The sequence below is a fragment of the Tenrec ecaudatus genome, chromosome 5 (assembly GCF_050624435.1).
Source record: "Tenrec ecaudatus isolate mTenEca1 chromosome 5, mTenEca1.hap1, whole genome shotgun sequence".
NCBI lineage: Eukaryota > Metazoa > Chordata > Mammalia > Afrosoricida > Tenrecidae > Tenrec > Tenrec ecaudatus.
The window spans coordinates 135,270,265-135,286,231 of NC_134534.1; the positions used below are offsets into that span (position 1 = coordinate 135,270,265).

The following is a 15,967-nucleotide window of genomic DNA, read 5'->3' on the forward strand; positions in this document are numbered from 1 at the left end:
TCCTCAAAGTAAGGCTAGTACCTTATTCATAATCAATATTAAAAGAAAAATATTAATTTATAGACTGCTAATCACCCAGGATGGTGGTATATTATTGACATAGTATTGCCCATAGAATTTATTATCTATAGTGAACTACACACCAATCATACCTTGTGTCCCAAATTGAAGTGGATTCTTAAGAAAAGACAGAGAGGCAAGGTGGATTTTGTTTCTTTTTCTGTAAATTCTACTTGTTTAATTTGCATGAGTAGCTTTGGGGGAGAATAAGAGGGTACTTTCTTTATAGAGAATAAAAAATTACACTTTTGTAGTGGGGTCCCCATATTTACTCATGAGGAAAGGAGGAAAGAGACTTATAAATTGGTCGTTGCCTGTAAGCTCACTTCTTTGCTTGTTTGGGGTTTTTTTTGTTGTTACACATGAAGCCTTTTGTACTATTACTATTTTCCATTCCTTTGGAATGTCCGTTCAAGTTAACTTTGGCAGTTAAATTAGTAATGATAATACTATCTAATATTTTCAAATGTTTATGTCATCAGGTACAGTTTAAAGTATCGTACATGCTTAAGGGTAAGTCAAAAAAACATTACCACAAAATCATAGAAACCTTCATTAAATCAAAATATCAAAATGTAAAGCGATTGCTTTTTGAAATACCTTCCATCTCGGCCTACACACTTCTGATGGCAGTTTTTCTATCTTCCTCACTCTTCCCTGAAGAACTCTGTTCTTTTGTTTTTACCATGTCAAAACAAACGTTTTTGCATCCCCAGGGAAGTCAAATTGTGCTCCTTTTAGTGGTCTTCGAGTTTGAGGAGCTAAAAGAAGTATGAAGGCACATGAGTAGAAGGGTAAGGTGGGCGAGGTAAGGGTTTCCCCCCAAAGTTTTCATAGGAGAGTCCTTGCTACCCTTGAAGAATAAGCAGGTACATGGTCCTGATGGAAAACAATCCCCGCACAACTCTCCTAATCTCTTACTCACCATTGTAATTTGAAACTTCTTCATAATGAGATTCTGTGATTGTCCTGTGTCTTTTGATAAAAATCTATCAAGATTAACCTTCAGCGATGTTAAAGCAGTTACTAACCTTCTGCGCTGACCTCGTTGCCTTGAATTTCACTGCCCCAGCAGATCCCCGTAGAAGCTTGGAAGTTTGGATCTTGCTCTTCGCATTGTGTTGGTGCAGCCAAGTCTTTTCCCTGCACATTACTTGTTTCATAAAATCTTCTTTAGTGTGCACCTTGCTTAAAAGACTGTGGAAGGATTAGCTCGCTCAGCTAATTTATCTTCGCTCAGTTCTTCTGTCACATATACAAACAAAGGCTTACTAGGGACAAGTGATTACTTACGATTGAAAATGCTGAACCATGTGAGATGCCAACTTCAGTAGCTGTGGCATCAATGGTAATTCTACATTCTTCTACCAGTTGGTGGGCTTCCCTCTTTGAAGTCTTCTCAATTTCTTCTAAGTGCTTGATCCACCTAAAGTGATCTTTCCCAGGGGGCAGCATTCTCATAAATTAGGTGCAATGCTTCAGTGATTTGGGAAGATGGCCATTCAAATTTGGTTAAATATTTGCTCTTAACCCTAACCAGACAATTGTTCTCCACCACCACCCCCTGCCCTAAGGCACTGATAGTATATTTTTTAAATTGAGGGCACCCGAATGAGAAGAAGACAAATGTTTTACTTAAAATACTTGTCTGCATACATTCCCCCATCACAAAGACACGTTTAAACACATTGTGTTTGAAACACACCCGAACATGTATGAACTGGAACCTGAGTAGCAATACTTTTGGCCCTATTCTCATAGAAGACTATTGTATTCTAATGAACTAAAGCAGATAATTGACTGTATTTGATAACTTTAATCATATTTGTGATTCTTATTTACAAGAAAAAAGACACTCGTGGAGAAAAATGTGTCAAATGTGTTTCTTTTCTGTAATGGACTTACCTGAGAGTTAAAAAGCAACAGCCAAGGAAGTTGTAGCTGGAGTTTGAACCTGCCTGAGAATTTTGTGTTGAATTCATTTGTACCCTATAATTACCTTTCCCCCACTAATAAGTATTCATGCCAATTTAAAGGCGAATTCAGTTAAAGTTCTAGCAGTCTACCAGCCACTGTGTAGTGCAATCCTACTCTGGCACACATGGAATCACCGTGAGTTGTGATTGTCTCAATAGTGCTGCAGTTTTGTCTGTAGGGGAAACATAACTACGTGTGTGTTGGGCGGGGAGGGGCGCTGCTCAATGGACGGTCTATTCCACAGTTGCACAGGTAGATCAAGGTTATTTTCAGATTATCTGCTGTTTTGAATTATTTAGCCCTCCACTTTCAGTTAGTACATGAAAAAATGCAGGAGTTGATAGATTTGAAATTCTGAGTTCATCTTCAAGGCGTTCGTTTCCCACAGTGTACGTACAAGCATAATGAATAATTCTAACGCATATGTCGATCTTTGTGCAAAATCCCAGATGCAGGCATTCAATAGGAACTGAGTCGGGATTCTGTTTTCCCGGGTGAGTGTAAATATTTTCTTTATCATGTAGGCATGTATGGTCAAACATGAAAACATGAGTAGTTGATTAAGTGAGAAAGTCTTTTTTCTTTCGTGTGTGTGTGTGTGTGTGTGTGTGTGTGTGTGTGTGTGTGTGTGTGTGTGTGGCTTGGCGGGTTTATTTGACCCTGGAGGCAGCGGCCTTAGCTCTTGGAGCAGGGTCTCTGCAGAGACTCCCGGTAGAAGCTGAAAATGAGTTGGGAGTCAGCCTGGGCTGCGGCCAGACTGCTGGAGCTCTGCGTAGGAGCAGGGCCCTTGGTGGTGGCCATCAGCAGCTTCTCAAGGGCCCCGGGCCTCCTTTTCCTGCTTCTTTGTGGGGGGCCAGCACAAGATTCCCATCAGAGGCCAGAGCACAGGTGACTCCGCAGAAGAGGGCTAGCATGGGCACAGGAGCATCCACCAGCGCCATGCAGGCAGCAGGCAGGCAACCGGCACCAAGGGAGCCAGCATCGCTGACCACCTGCAGCACCACGGCGATGGAAGTGCGGGGTGCAGTGCCCCAGAACCACTGCCTCCATGTGTTCCTGGCCTGCTGCTGCTCCCAGCTCCCAACCCCCGCCCCTGCCCCCCGCACCCCCACACCATACCTGGAAGCCCCTTTGGCCTCAGGAGCACTTCCAGCGTGGCCTTGTTGAAGATCTCCCTGCGGCACACCTGCCAGGACTGAAGGGTCGCCTAGTAGGAAAGAGGGTGAGCCAGCTGGTCAGGACTGTAGTAGCTTCTGTTCGTAGCAAAGTGCCGGGCACTGCTGTCCGGGCTCCGAGGACCAGCCTCAGCCCGCCTCTAGGTCCGGATCTGGGCATCTGTCTGCATCACCCACTGTAGTGCTCAAAAATCTTTTTCTTTGTAAAACAAAGTGATAAAAGGAACAACAACAATTTTTAAATCATTTTATTGGGGGTTCATACAACTCTTACCACAATCCGTACATACATCAATTGTGTAAAGCACATTTGTACATTCGTTCCCCTCATCCTTCTCAAAGCATTCGCTCTCCACATAAGCCCCTGGCATCTGCTCTAGATGTGATGTGAAAATCTCTGTAGTGTTGTGCTGTGTGCAGGTGCTACTAGGGAAATGCCGGTAAATGCTCACCTTAGAAAGGCCACCCCATCTTAGGAGAAGATTGTAACACAGCATTGTTTACTCTGCTTATATTGTGCCCACAAAAATCACACACACTTCCAAAATATGTAGTGTGTGTAGGAAACTAACTTGTAAGGAGGTTTCAAGATAATATAATTTTACCTGAGTAAAGTCAACACCAGAAAATCTAGGACGCTGCTTAGTTCCACAGACCCAGCCATACAACGTTGAAAGCTTTGTTTTCACATTAGGCATGAACTCAGCAGGCTGGGATCTTTGGCTCAGGGTCAGATGATTATATAATGCTTCTCCCAAGTGAGCCAGGGAGCAAGTGAGTGAAAGGGCAATCCCATTTAAAACGCACAGCTATAAAACTTGGAAAATCCTGCTCGGTGTATCTTAGCCCCTGGTTTGAGGAGCTCCCTGATGGAGAGAGTTTTCGAATCACATCAAAGGAGTGATGGGTTCCATGTTAGTGACGACACTTGGAAGATGAGCTATTGTTGCCATGTTCTTCTGGTTACCAGGTGCTGACTGGCTTGACTTACTGTTTAAAGAGGGATGGATCAAGATAACGTTATCCAGAATTTACAGATTGTGTGGAGAACCTTGGTTCTGATGATTAATGGAGGGTTGCTTTTCACTTTGAGTCATGTCACATCAGCAAATGAAGGTCCCCAAAGCTTTGCTTGCCATGTCATTAAGGTCAGTTCCATTGTGAGGAGGTAAGTCTTCCTAAGTTGTATTTTGAGTACCTGTAAACTTGAGGGATTCATCTTCCGACATGGTATGAAACAAGATTCCACCATTATCTTTAAGGTCTTCAATAGCCAATTCTTTCCAAAGTAGATTGTCTGATCATTATCCCAACCTGTCTTAGTCTGGAAGCACCATGAATACCTGTCCACCTTGGGTGACCTGATGATGTTGGAAACTTCCACCATCACAGAAGACACTTGGCATTTCTCAAGCCGAGAGAACTGAAGAAGAAATTCAGGCCTTCACTGAGTTGCAATATTGAAGAAATACGGGGCAAGATATTGGTTGGAAGTGGAAGCAAAACAAAAGCAGAGGGAATAAACAGTCACTTTAACCAAAAATTGGTAGACATTCAGACATTTCAGGAAGTAGCTTATAATCAATAACTGATTATATTGAAGAAGCCCAAACAACACTGAAGACTTTGGCAAAAAGGCATGACTCAAGGAATTTTTGGAATAACAAATGAATGCAATGGCAGAATCATTTAATTCTCTGTTAAGAAAGTTGAATGATAACTTTTTTGCTAACCAAATAGAAGAGACGAACCCCTCAACACCAGCGGTGGGAGTGGCGACACCAGAAGGGAAAGGGGTGTAGAAAGGGAGAACCGATCTCGGAGATCTATGTGTAACCTCCTCTCTGGGAGATGGGCAATGGGGAGGCGGGTAAGGGGAGACGCCGGGGAGTGTAAGATAAGATATAATAATTATTTATAAACTATCAAGGGACCAGGGGTGGGATCGGGGAGGGAGGGGGATGGGGGGAAAAAAGAGAAACCGAGCTGATTCCAGGAACCCAAGTGGAAGGTTAATTATGAGAATGACAAGTGCAACGAATGTATAAGGGTGCTTTGCTCAATTGATGTATGTACAGACTGTGATAAGAGCCTTATGAGCCCCAATAAAAAGAGTTAAAAAAAACAAAAAGAAGAGATCCATATCTATGCCTATTCCAAAGATAATCCAACAAAATGCAGAAATTATCAAATATCACATTCACGTAACACTGTGCTGAAGATAACTGAAAAATTATGCACCAGTACGTCAATTAGGACATTCCAAGGCAGACTCAGAAGAGGATGTGAAAGGTCACCATTGCTGACATCAGATCAATTTTACCTGTGAGCAGACAATACCAGAATGATGTTTACCTGTGTTTTATTGTGGGGAATAATAAACATGGACAACATTGCAAAGAATCGGAATTCCAGAACATTTGATTGTGTTCATAGATCAAGGGCCATCTCTATAACCAGAACATGGAGATATGTCATGATTTAAAATCAGAAAACATCAAGGATGTATCTTTTCACCGTACTTAAGCAATTTGTATGCTCAGCAAATAATCTGAGAGGCTGGACTATATACAGAAGAAAGCAGGCTTAGGAAAAACTTATTAAAAGTCTGCAATACGCAGATGTCACAACTTTGTTAAAAGTGAAGAGGGCAAAGAGTACTTACTAATGAAGGCCAAAGATTATAGACTTCAGTATGGGTTATACCTTACCATAAGATGGAAATCCTCCAACTGGACCAGTAACATGAGGAATGGAGGATGTCAAGGAATTCATTCTACTTGGACCCCCAGTTGCTGCCCTTGGAAGTAGCAGTTAAGAAAAGTAGGCAGAACAAAGAGGAGTCAGTTGTGAGATATGAAAATGTGTAACTCTGACTATAAAACAATCTTATCTTGAAAATATAAGAAAAATGCCTATTCAAATGATAGTCATTTTAGTGAAACTTGTACAAAATTAAAATGTCATAACACATGACAAATTTTCCATTAACCCAGGTGTCAGTCAGCATCTCAACCATAAATAGCAAGTACACCCAAAACAAGTTATTTCTAGAAGAGCTGGCTTTCCAAAGCACTTTTGTGGGTAGAATGTATGGACCTGTAAGAGGGAGTGCAAGGACCTGGAATTGCCAATAACTTGTGCCTGAAATAGGAAGAGGTTAGCAAAATCTAGAGGGAGAGATTTGTGTCTGGAAGTTGGCTTGCGGAGCAGTGACCGTAGGTGAAGAGACACAGCCAGCCGCAGAGAGATACAGATGATCTCAAAAGAGGAAGCCCATTTCCTGTCCTCTGATTTCTAGCTGGGGCTTCAATTGGTCAGATTTAACCAGCAATCAGAGGACCAGAGGACCCTGTTGATTTGGTCAAGGTACCTTAGTCTGAGTCAGAGAGAAGGGAAGGTTGGGGGAGAGGGTTAAGCGCAAGGTGCAATTCTCTACATCTTGAGAAGTTAAAAGCTCTTCATTTGAGGTAATATGTAATGTCATGCTCTGTTTGTCAACTTAATAGATCTCCAGGGATCTCCAAGGATATTTCAATGCTACTCTGCTGCCTTTCCAGAACCTACCCATGATGCTAATTAACAGTGTACCCTTGTTAACACATGCAGATTTTGCATTATTAGTCTAATTAAAAGGTTTTCAGCAGTCTCACCTCCCCCTCTTACCAATTCATTCATATCCAAGTCAAAGTAAATTAAACCCATTAATCAAAGTGGTAAAAATGATATCAGGCACAGGATACAAGCAGAGCTGAGAGGAGACTAACCGTCCTCATTATGTTTAATTTTGTTCCCCAGCAAAGGATAATAAATTCACATTGTAACATCACAATAAGACATTTAATTATTCAAGAGGAGGGCGAGCCACATTATAATTACCTCCCTATTATGTGTCTTCATTCAAGTAGTAATAGATGCAGTTTAGTAGCCCAGCCAGTCTTAAGCTAAATATTAAAAGTGACACCTTAATGAGCCTGTCACCTGCGGAAAATGCGTCACCACATTGATTGCCTTGGATCGTTGGCTGGTAGTGAGTTGATGGTAAGTGTTGCTCCACAAATTCTGTACTCGACAGAGTTGAGTGCCAATGCTACGTTAAGCAGAGTTCTAGGCACTGGGGCTCCAACAGCAAAGAAGGTAAATTAAGTGTCTTCCGGTATGGCACTTACAAAAACCACTAGAGCAAAGTTCCCCTCCCTTGGCCCACCATCGCTTCAGGATCTGCCCTCATCCCTCTTCTCAGACCGTCTCGTGTCACAGTCTTTTGCTCATGGGCTTCTCCTTGATCACAGGCTTCCCCTTCTGCTGTTTCTACCACATGCCAACATCATTTCTATCTCATGTGCTTTAAATTTGCTCTTCTCTCTGTCCAGAACTCTCTCCCTCCAGTTTTCAACATTCAGATTTCTGAGTAAGGGAGACCTTTCCTAACCAGCCCTATCTTAAAAAGCTCCCAAATCCATTCACTCTGCTTAATTTTCTTCATACCACTGTCCAAGATGACTTGCTGGTTGACTTAATTATGACCTCTACACTCATCCTCAGGAGATCATAAAATCCGAGGGGGAAGAGTTTGGACCTTTCTCCTCACTGTATTCCCAGTGTGCAACCTGGTACAGGGGAGATAATAAACATTTGTGACAATGGTTGATTGCACTTTTCAAAGATAATGACTAAATTATCTTCCACCTCACATGTTTTTCTAAAATCTAGTTATATCCTCCGCAAGAAGTGGCTAGTAATACTCTACTTCTCTGAGTGAGATTTTACTCATTTGACTAATATGAAAAGGTTTCAAGAAGCTCAAAGTATATTCTACTTTGTCTTTCCGTAAACGTTGTGAAGCCGTCTAGTATAATGCGCTGGAAGCAATGCTATATAATTTCAGAGGTTACGTCATTTACAGTAACATTTGGGACCTGACATGCTAAAGAGTCAGTCTGACTGCTCTGAAGTCGCTATACTGTGAAAAACCCCAAATTAAACCTCATGGAGATATTCTGGTGACATAGAGTCCCTGACACTCAGGTAGGCCTCAACTACTTCAGCCCCACACTCTTACAATTTCAGCCACCAACCAGCAGTCAGATAAAAGAGAGCCTGGAACAGGAAGAACTTAGCTAAGCCCTTCCCAAATTCCTGAACCAAAGAACTGGGAGAAATAATAAAATGATTGTTGCTAGATTAAGCCACTAAGTTTTGAGTTAATTTATTACCCAGCAGCATATAACCAGAGCACAAACTCTCTGGCTGAATGCATGGATGATGAGCTAACAAACAAATACCAGAATAATTACTTTCCAGTCAATTACAACTTATGGCAATGCTACGCATGCATTCTCTGCAGAGTCTGGTAACATAACTAGCTCCCCTGCAAGCCCCAATCAAATGACACCCACTACTATCAAGTTGATTCTAATGCATAGGGAACCTGGAGGGTTCCACACAGGGTTTCCAAGGCTGTAAATCTTTATGGAAGAACAACTGGTAGCCTTTTCTCCTGCAAGGCTGCTGGGTGTTCAAGCTACCAAATTTTGGCTAAATAGCTGCTGAATGCTTTAACCGCGGTACGATAGATACAGCTCTGAGAGGCCACGCAGGCGTCCAGCAGACGGTAGTGGTTTTTATTTTCTCCAGTTCACATATCTGCTCTGACAAAAGTGCATTTGAAACTTGAAGAAGAAAACCTTTTGGAGACACATACTGATTGTGAGCTTATGATAGGTATCTGGGGGCCGTATTGAGCGTCCCGGTCTGACTGGTGGTTTGGTGAACTTAAGGAAGCATGCTTTGTTTGACATAAAATTTGGAGTAGCTGCAACTGACAGGTAGTGGACAAATCAAAGATGCAGATGCCAGGAATGTGGAGAACAATCGTCATGACAAATATTAATATGACCGGTGGAAACACCGCGATGCTTTAAGTGTATTCTGCGCATAATAGCCTGAATTTTGTATACTTATTCTGGGCTAGGCACTAGCTAAAAGATTTACTTATCAGGAAGCCTCCCAGTTTTGTGTGCATTAGAATCACCCTGAGAACCAGCTGAGACCTAGATTGCTGCCCCCCCCACCGCCCACTAACTCCCTGCCATCAAGCTGAAAATCTGTCCTCCTTGCTCTCAGATACTCGCAGACTGCTGATGAGGAGGTGAAGGGTCATGCTTAGTGAGACATTACATGTTTCACTGTGTAAAAATGCTTTGTGTCGATAAAACAAGGACAATGATATTTAAATGCCGATGCCATAAACTGCTGGAAAGGTACAATGAGTGTGGTGGAGGAAGCCCTGGGACACTATAAAAGTGCTCCGCAGCCTCAGCTGCTATGCGTGTTCTTGAGGAGAATGCTTCAAAGACGCAGCAGATTGAAGAGAGCCCATCAGAAGTTAGGCTGAGAGGAAGATCAACAACTTGGCAAGACCAGAGAACCTATGTCTATTGGAGGGTTAGAAATCAAGACTTTTCTCTCCATTCGGTGCCAAGGAAAACATTCTTGGATGCTCTTCCTGTATCCAAAGCCATTGCCCATACATGATGGCATGCTCTTTAAAACATCACTAAATCATTATTAGGAGAACATTGGGAGAGGAGTGGGGAATCAATATTCTTAATGTTTCATAAGTGTGATTCCTCTCATTACAGAGTCTTCTCAGCAGGATTTACTATCTTGTTGAGGTGTGTTTAAACAGAAATAAATAAGATGGTCCTAGGCCGAGGAGTTCCACACAAGCAGCCAGTCATTTACATACTCATTAGTCACCAGTTGAAATCCGGTGTCTCTAGCCATCCTAATTAATGCCTGAGACCTCAGATTGAGTCCGGAAGGAAGCCAGAGGGTCGTCCAATGATGTTAGTGGTCTTTAATTTTAAACGCACACTGACGCACACACATTTACCCTTAACAGACTCTCTAACCAAGAAATAAATAATCCTGAAGAAACAAACTAAGTTATACAGAGAGACTCCAGTTTGAAGAGAGGAACAAGGTTGAAATTATGTTGCAACTTAATAAATAGTACTGAATATTGAGAGAGAGAGAGACCAGATCATATTTGCAAACAACTTAAGCTAGTCGAGGTATTTAGCTAAAAAAAAAAAGGACACACATGACTCTCCCTTCCAGTTACCCCACTATACCACTCTGTCTTGTATCATGTATCCCACTATATCATGTATTCAAAGAAGGAGCCGTTCCAAGGGATATATAAATGGAAATATATGTATATATTGATTTATTAAGAGATGGTTCACTGATTAGACCAGAGGATGCACAGTGGTATAGTTGGGATCTGGAAACACAGGGAATCTAGGACAGATGAAACCCTCAGGACCAGCAATGAGAGTGGCGATACCAGGAGGGAAGGAGGTATAGAAAGGGGGAACCGATCTCAGGGATCGACATATAACCTCCTCTCTGGGGGATGGGCAAAAGGAAAGTGGGTGGAGGGAGACGCTGGGCAGTATAAGATAGGATAAAATAATAATTAATAAATTATTACAGGTTCATGAGGGAGGGGGGAGCAGAGAGAGGGGGGAAAGGAAAATGAGCTGATTCCAGGGACCCAAGTGGAAAGCAAATTTTGAGAATGATGAGGGCAATGAATGTATAAGGGTGCTTTACTCAATTGATGTATGTATGGATTGTGATAAGAGTCATATGAGCCCCAATAAAATGATTTATTAAAAAAAAGAGATGGTTCAATAGGCAAAAATATTACCTAGACTGAATGAGTGATTTAAGGACATTTAAAGGGACATTTTGATTATACAATTTTCAACTGAAATGTAACATAACATATGCAAATAACTGCTTAAGCAGCGATGCTGCTATAAATGGGGCATTGACTCGATTTAAACTAACATCGATAAAGCTTAGACTATAGCAAGTGCTCAGTAAAACAGAGTTGTGCATTCTTTAGACAAATATTATTCCTTCCACTTTTATCTTTCCGTCTAGGACTCTTTGGATAGATTGTAAAATTGTATTGCTATTAAATATTAAATATGTGTATCATGGGCTATGTAGAGAAGACTATAAGCAGTATTTTCTATGTATATCTATATACTTACATATTTCAAGCTCACATATTTCCAAGAGAATTTGATGGCCGGAATATTTCAATTATTCACACAGAGAAGTAGCATTTGAACCATGTTTGTAGCCCAATGATTTTAAAGCAGGATATTTTGTGCAAAGTCGTGATAATCTAAAAGATAAAAGATAGAACATGTGAGTCACACCACGAAGGAAATAACTCACTTTGCAGAAGTTTTTAAAACTAGGAATGAAAACAAATCTAGGCCAACAAAGTTCACTGCTCTGGTTACTTGGGGCAATCAAGTTGCAGTTCACACCACTTTTCTACAGAAATCAGCAGTTAAAGGATTGGCTCAGTAGCTGCCTATTGAATAGATGTCCTGCTGAGGAGGAGATTAAATGTCTCCTGTCAAACACCTCCTGGGTTGCCTCTGATTGACTTAATAAATACAGAGCTCTCTCATCATAATAGTCTTTCAAGCAGTAAGCCATCTGGCAAGAAAGATGATGGTAGTGAATTATTAGTCCATTCCTGCAATTGTTAATCCCCCCTATTCTGTGCCCTTCATGCCCAGTGTCACTGAAGTTGGCATTTGAAGTATAGCAAGAAGATGGCATTTGGGGTCTTCTCTGATATTTTAACAGAGATACACAGATTGTGTGATGTTCAGCTCTTGCCCAAGACTAGATTGCAGAAGATGTCATCACTGGTAACCATAACTGATTGGCTATTTCTTGGTACACCACTGAACTGGGAAATTGGGCAACAATCGATGTGTCCTGCTCCATTTCATGTTGAAAAGTGCAGTGTTCCTTGGGCCATCACAAAGCTCTGGCAGACTGTTGTTTTCTCTTGTCTGACCACTCCGTTCTGAAGCGATCACACAGAGCACCTCCAGCCACTCAGTGTGGGCATCCCATTGGAGCTTGAGCTTCTGTTACAATTGTCCACATTCTACAGTATCAATGTGCTTTCTCAGCAATACATGTTCTATACTCTCTGTTTATGGGAAAAGACAACAACTTGATCTAGATAACATCTGTTATCAACTTCATTTCTAGGTCCTCTGTCAGGAAGGATTATGCATAAAACAATAAGGTCCAAGTAGACTGTGTTCTGAGGGGAAATATTTCTCTATGCACACTACAAAATACCCAGATGAGTGGAGGGTAATTAAATACATTCCCAGTCAGGGGAAGTGTTACATTAGCAACTTCGATCCACGCATTTGCTGTCCCAGGGATGTCCTGATCAATGCAAATCAGAAGTTTGCTTAATTGGTACAAAGGGGAAAATTGAGTGTTTCGGTCTCCACTGAACCTTTCTGCTGCAATTCAACAGTAGAATGAGAGCACACTCGGGCTCCTCCACGTCAATAGCAGCCAATTGCATCCAGCATCTTGTAAACTGAGCACCTGCTGGGATGTTAAATCAGGAAAATCATTGGACAAAAAGTCATGCATCTGAGCACTGGATAATTTCCCATCTCCATCTTGTTTTCCTCCTCTGTAAAATGGAAGTTTCTTGAATTAGGTAACACTTAATGAACACTTCATGCTCATCAGGACCTATCATTTGTGGTGTGTGTACATGGATTATGACTACAGAATTGTTTATAACAGTAAAAAATTATAACTGTCCATAATTTATCATTTATCAAGGGGTCACGAGGGGGTTGGAGGGGGGGATAAAAGAGGAGTTGATACCAAGGATTCAAATATATAGTAAATATTTAGAAAATGATGGCAACATATGTACAAATATGCTTCAAACAATTGATGTGTGGATTGTTATAAGAGCTATGAGAACACCCAATGAAATTATTTCTATATATTAATAAAAGAATAAGTTAAATTTATTTATAATAAAGTCCTTTTATTAAGAACAAATGTGTGAATATATACATATATATGGATATATGTGTGGGTGTCAATACAGATAGAATTAATTACATAGAACAAAGAATAAAGCTTTGAAGAGACATTGCTTAAGAAATAAGTAGTGTGTAAATCATGGGTTTAAAATTTTTTCTTCACATTTTCTGCAATATTTAGATATGTTAAAATCATAAGCACACTTAGGAATTTGAAAATAATCAAAATATACACAAAGCTCACAATACAAAACCACACCTCTTTATCTACTTGAGGTTCAAGTAGACAAAGTCTTAAGCAGACATTTCGGTCAGTTGGAGATGGTAAGTAGAATTAACAGATCACAGTATACAAGGGGTACACCCCCAATCCCCCCCCAAAAAAAGAGAAAGCTCCACTGACTGGAATTTTTATAGTACATATTTTTCAGGCTAGGTGAGCATCGAGCAACTTGCTCAGAGTTAGTGTACCCAGTGGCATCTCCTGGAAGTTTCTCTCTGGTCACAGCGAATTATTTCCTAAAAGCCGTTTTGCTTGAACCTCAATTTTTGTGATCACCAATTTAAAAGAACAACATAGGGCTGTGAAGTTTTGTTTCCTGCTCGGGAAAAATGCCACAGAAACTGTTGTGATGTTGAACTCAGCTTACAAGGACAGCACTATGGAAAAACTCAACTATATGAGTAGTTTACCTCTTTCACGCAAGGTGAAATGTTGATTGATGACAAACCTTTCTTTGGACATCCATCAACTTTCTGAATGGATAAAAATGTCGACAAGATTCATGCACATGTGCTCGAAGATTGATGACGGACCACTGAAGAGAGGGGGACGTTATCTGGACTGTCTTGGAGCTCGGTTCAGTGAATTTCAATGGAAGATTTGGGAATGAGAAAGGGTGCCACAAAATGTGTGCCTCGGGTCCTGACTGCTCAGGAAAAGGAGTGTTGGCTGGAAACAGGTCCCGCTTTGAAAGAACAGCTCCAAAGTGGCCCAGACTTTTTCTCCAAGGTCATTACTGGTGAAGTGACATGTTGCTATTAAGACACTCAACCCAAATATCATTCAAGCCAGTGGAAGACACCATTGTCACGTCGCCCCCCCTAAAACTCATCAAGTAAAATCAAATATCAAGACGATGCTCATTTGTTTTTTAATGTGAGGGGGATAGTACATTTGGAGTTCATTCAGCCAGGTCAGACTGTTCATCAGGCTTTCTATTTTGAGGTTCTGAAGCGATTGTGTAACAGTGTGCAACAAAAAGGGCCTGGTTTGTGCCAGACGGGGGGCTGGTTTTGCCACCACAGCAATGCACCAGTTTTTAACAAAAACAGTATGTCTCTCTTGCTCCACACACCTTACTCACCTGACCTTGCTCCGTGAGACTACTTTTTGTTTCCACGAATGAAGAAGGACAGTGATTTAACGACATAGAAGAGGTGAAGAAAACAGAAAAACAAGGAGGTACTGTTAGCCATCTAAACAGATGAGTTTGAAAAATGTTTACAAGAATTTCCATTTGGGCTTTGTTGCTTCTGAGCTAGATGGCCGCTTTTTTTCCTTGAAGCCTTTAAGAGCCCAGATGCTATATCTTTTGATAGCCAGGCACCATCAGCTTTCTTCACCACATTTTCTTAAAGCCCACATGGAAGAAGCACACCAGCCTGTGTGATCCATGAGATACCCAAGGGATCAGTTATCAGACATCAAAGAACAAAAAATCATATATCATTGTGTGCTCACCCCCATGATACGATCGCTGAAGACAAATGGGTGCATAAAAAAAGGAAAATGATGATGGCAACATATGTCCAAATGCTTGACACAATGGATTATGTATGTATTGTGTTGAGCTATACAAGCCCCCAATAAAATGATTTTTTTAAAGAATTTCCACAAATTTAACAAGTGTATTACATGTAATGGAGACTACTTTGCAGGTGATAAGATTGTTTCATTTTAAAAAATCAAATACATAGCTTTAAAAAATTCCCAGTTTCATCTAAGAATCTTGGCCTGGCCTAAGGAGTGAATAATGATGTTATTTGTTGAGAGAGGAATAATTTGGAGGAGGAATTTTTAATTATGTTTTGGCCACTTTAAGACTAAAGTGTCTATTAGGCAGTCAAGTAAAGATGGCAATTAAGAAATTGGACATGGGCATTTGAATTTTAGAACACAGTTTTGAATAGGAGATATTAAACTTAGATTTAATATATGCATAAATATGCCAGACTCCATGGCATCTCATAGCATCAATGTCCTACATTGATTGTTGTAAAGATGAAAAGACAATGTATATAAATAACTTAGAATAGAGGCTGCCATCTACTAAATATTCTATAAATGCTACTTTGATTATTACCTGCTTACAATTATGGATCAATTGCATTGGTGGTGTGTGTGTGTGTTTATTTTAGTGTACTTAATATTTCTCTATCAGCTTGTACTTTTGCTCTCATTGCACAGTGTAGGAAAGCATTAGCAGGAAAAGAGAACTTGAAAGAACTGGATTTTACCTCAACACCCTTTTTACCTTCTTAACTTATGGGGAATACTCTTGCAAACTTCCAGTATGGCGAAACTCTTGAAAACTTCCAGTATGGTGAAATTAATGAGGGGAAGAAATTCTCAGAGAATTTTCTCACTCATTGCTGACGCTTCATGGACGTTACTTCCTAATTCCATTGAGCCCTGCTATTGGCTCAGCGGTAGAATTCTCCCCTTACAATATCCCACTGCTGTTCATAGAGCTATTCATAAAGCAGATGTCTTCTTTGTAATAGGCCATTCTGTTTATATTTTTATTGGCATTTAATTCACTTATCATACAATGTAAT

General features: G+C 40.7%; 1 pseudogene; it reads right to left on the minus strand.

Annotated features, from left to right (window-relative positions):
* Nucleotides 1–2,712: 2,712 nt before the first annotated feature.
* LOC142449263 (exosome complex component RRP46-like) lies at nt 2,713–4,441 on the minus strand (annotated as a pseudogene).
* Nucleotides 4,442–15,967: the final 11,526 nt, after the last annotated feature.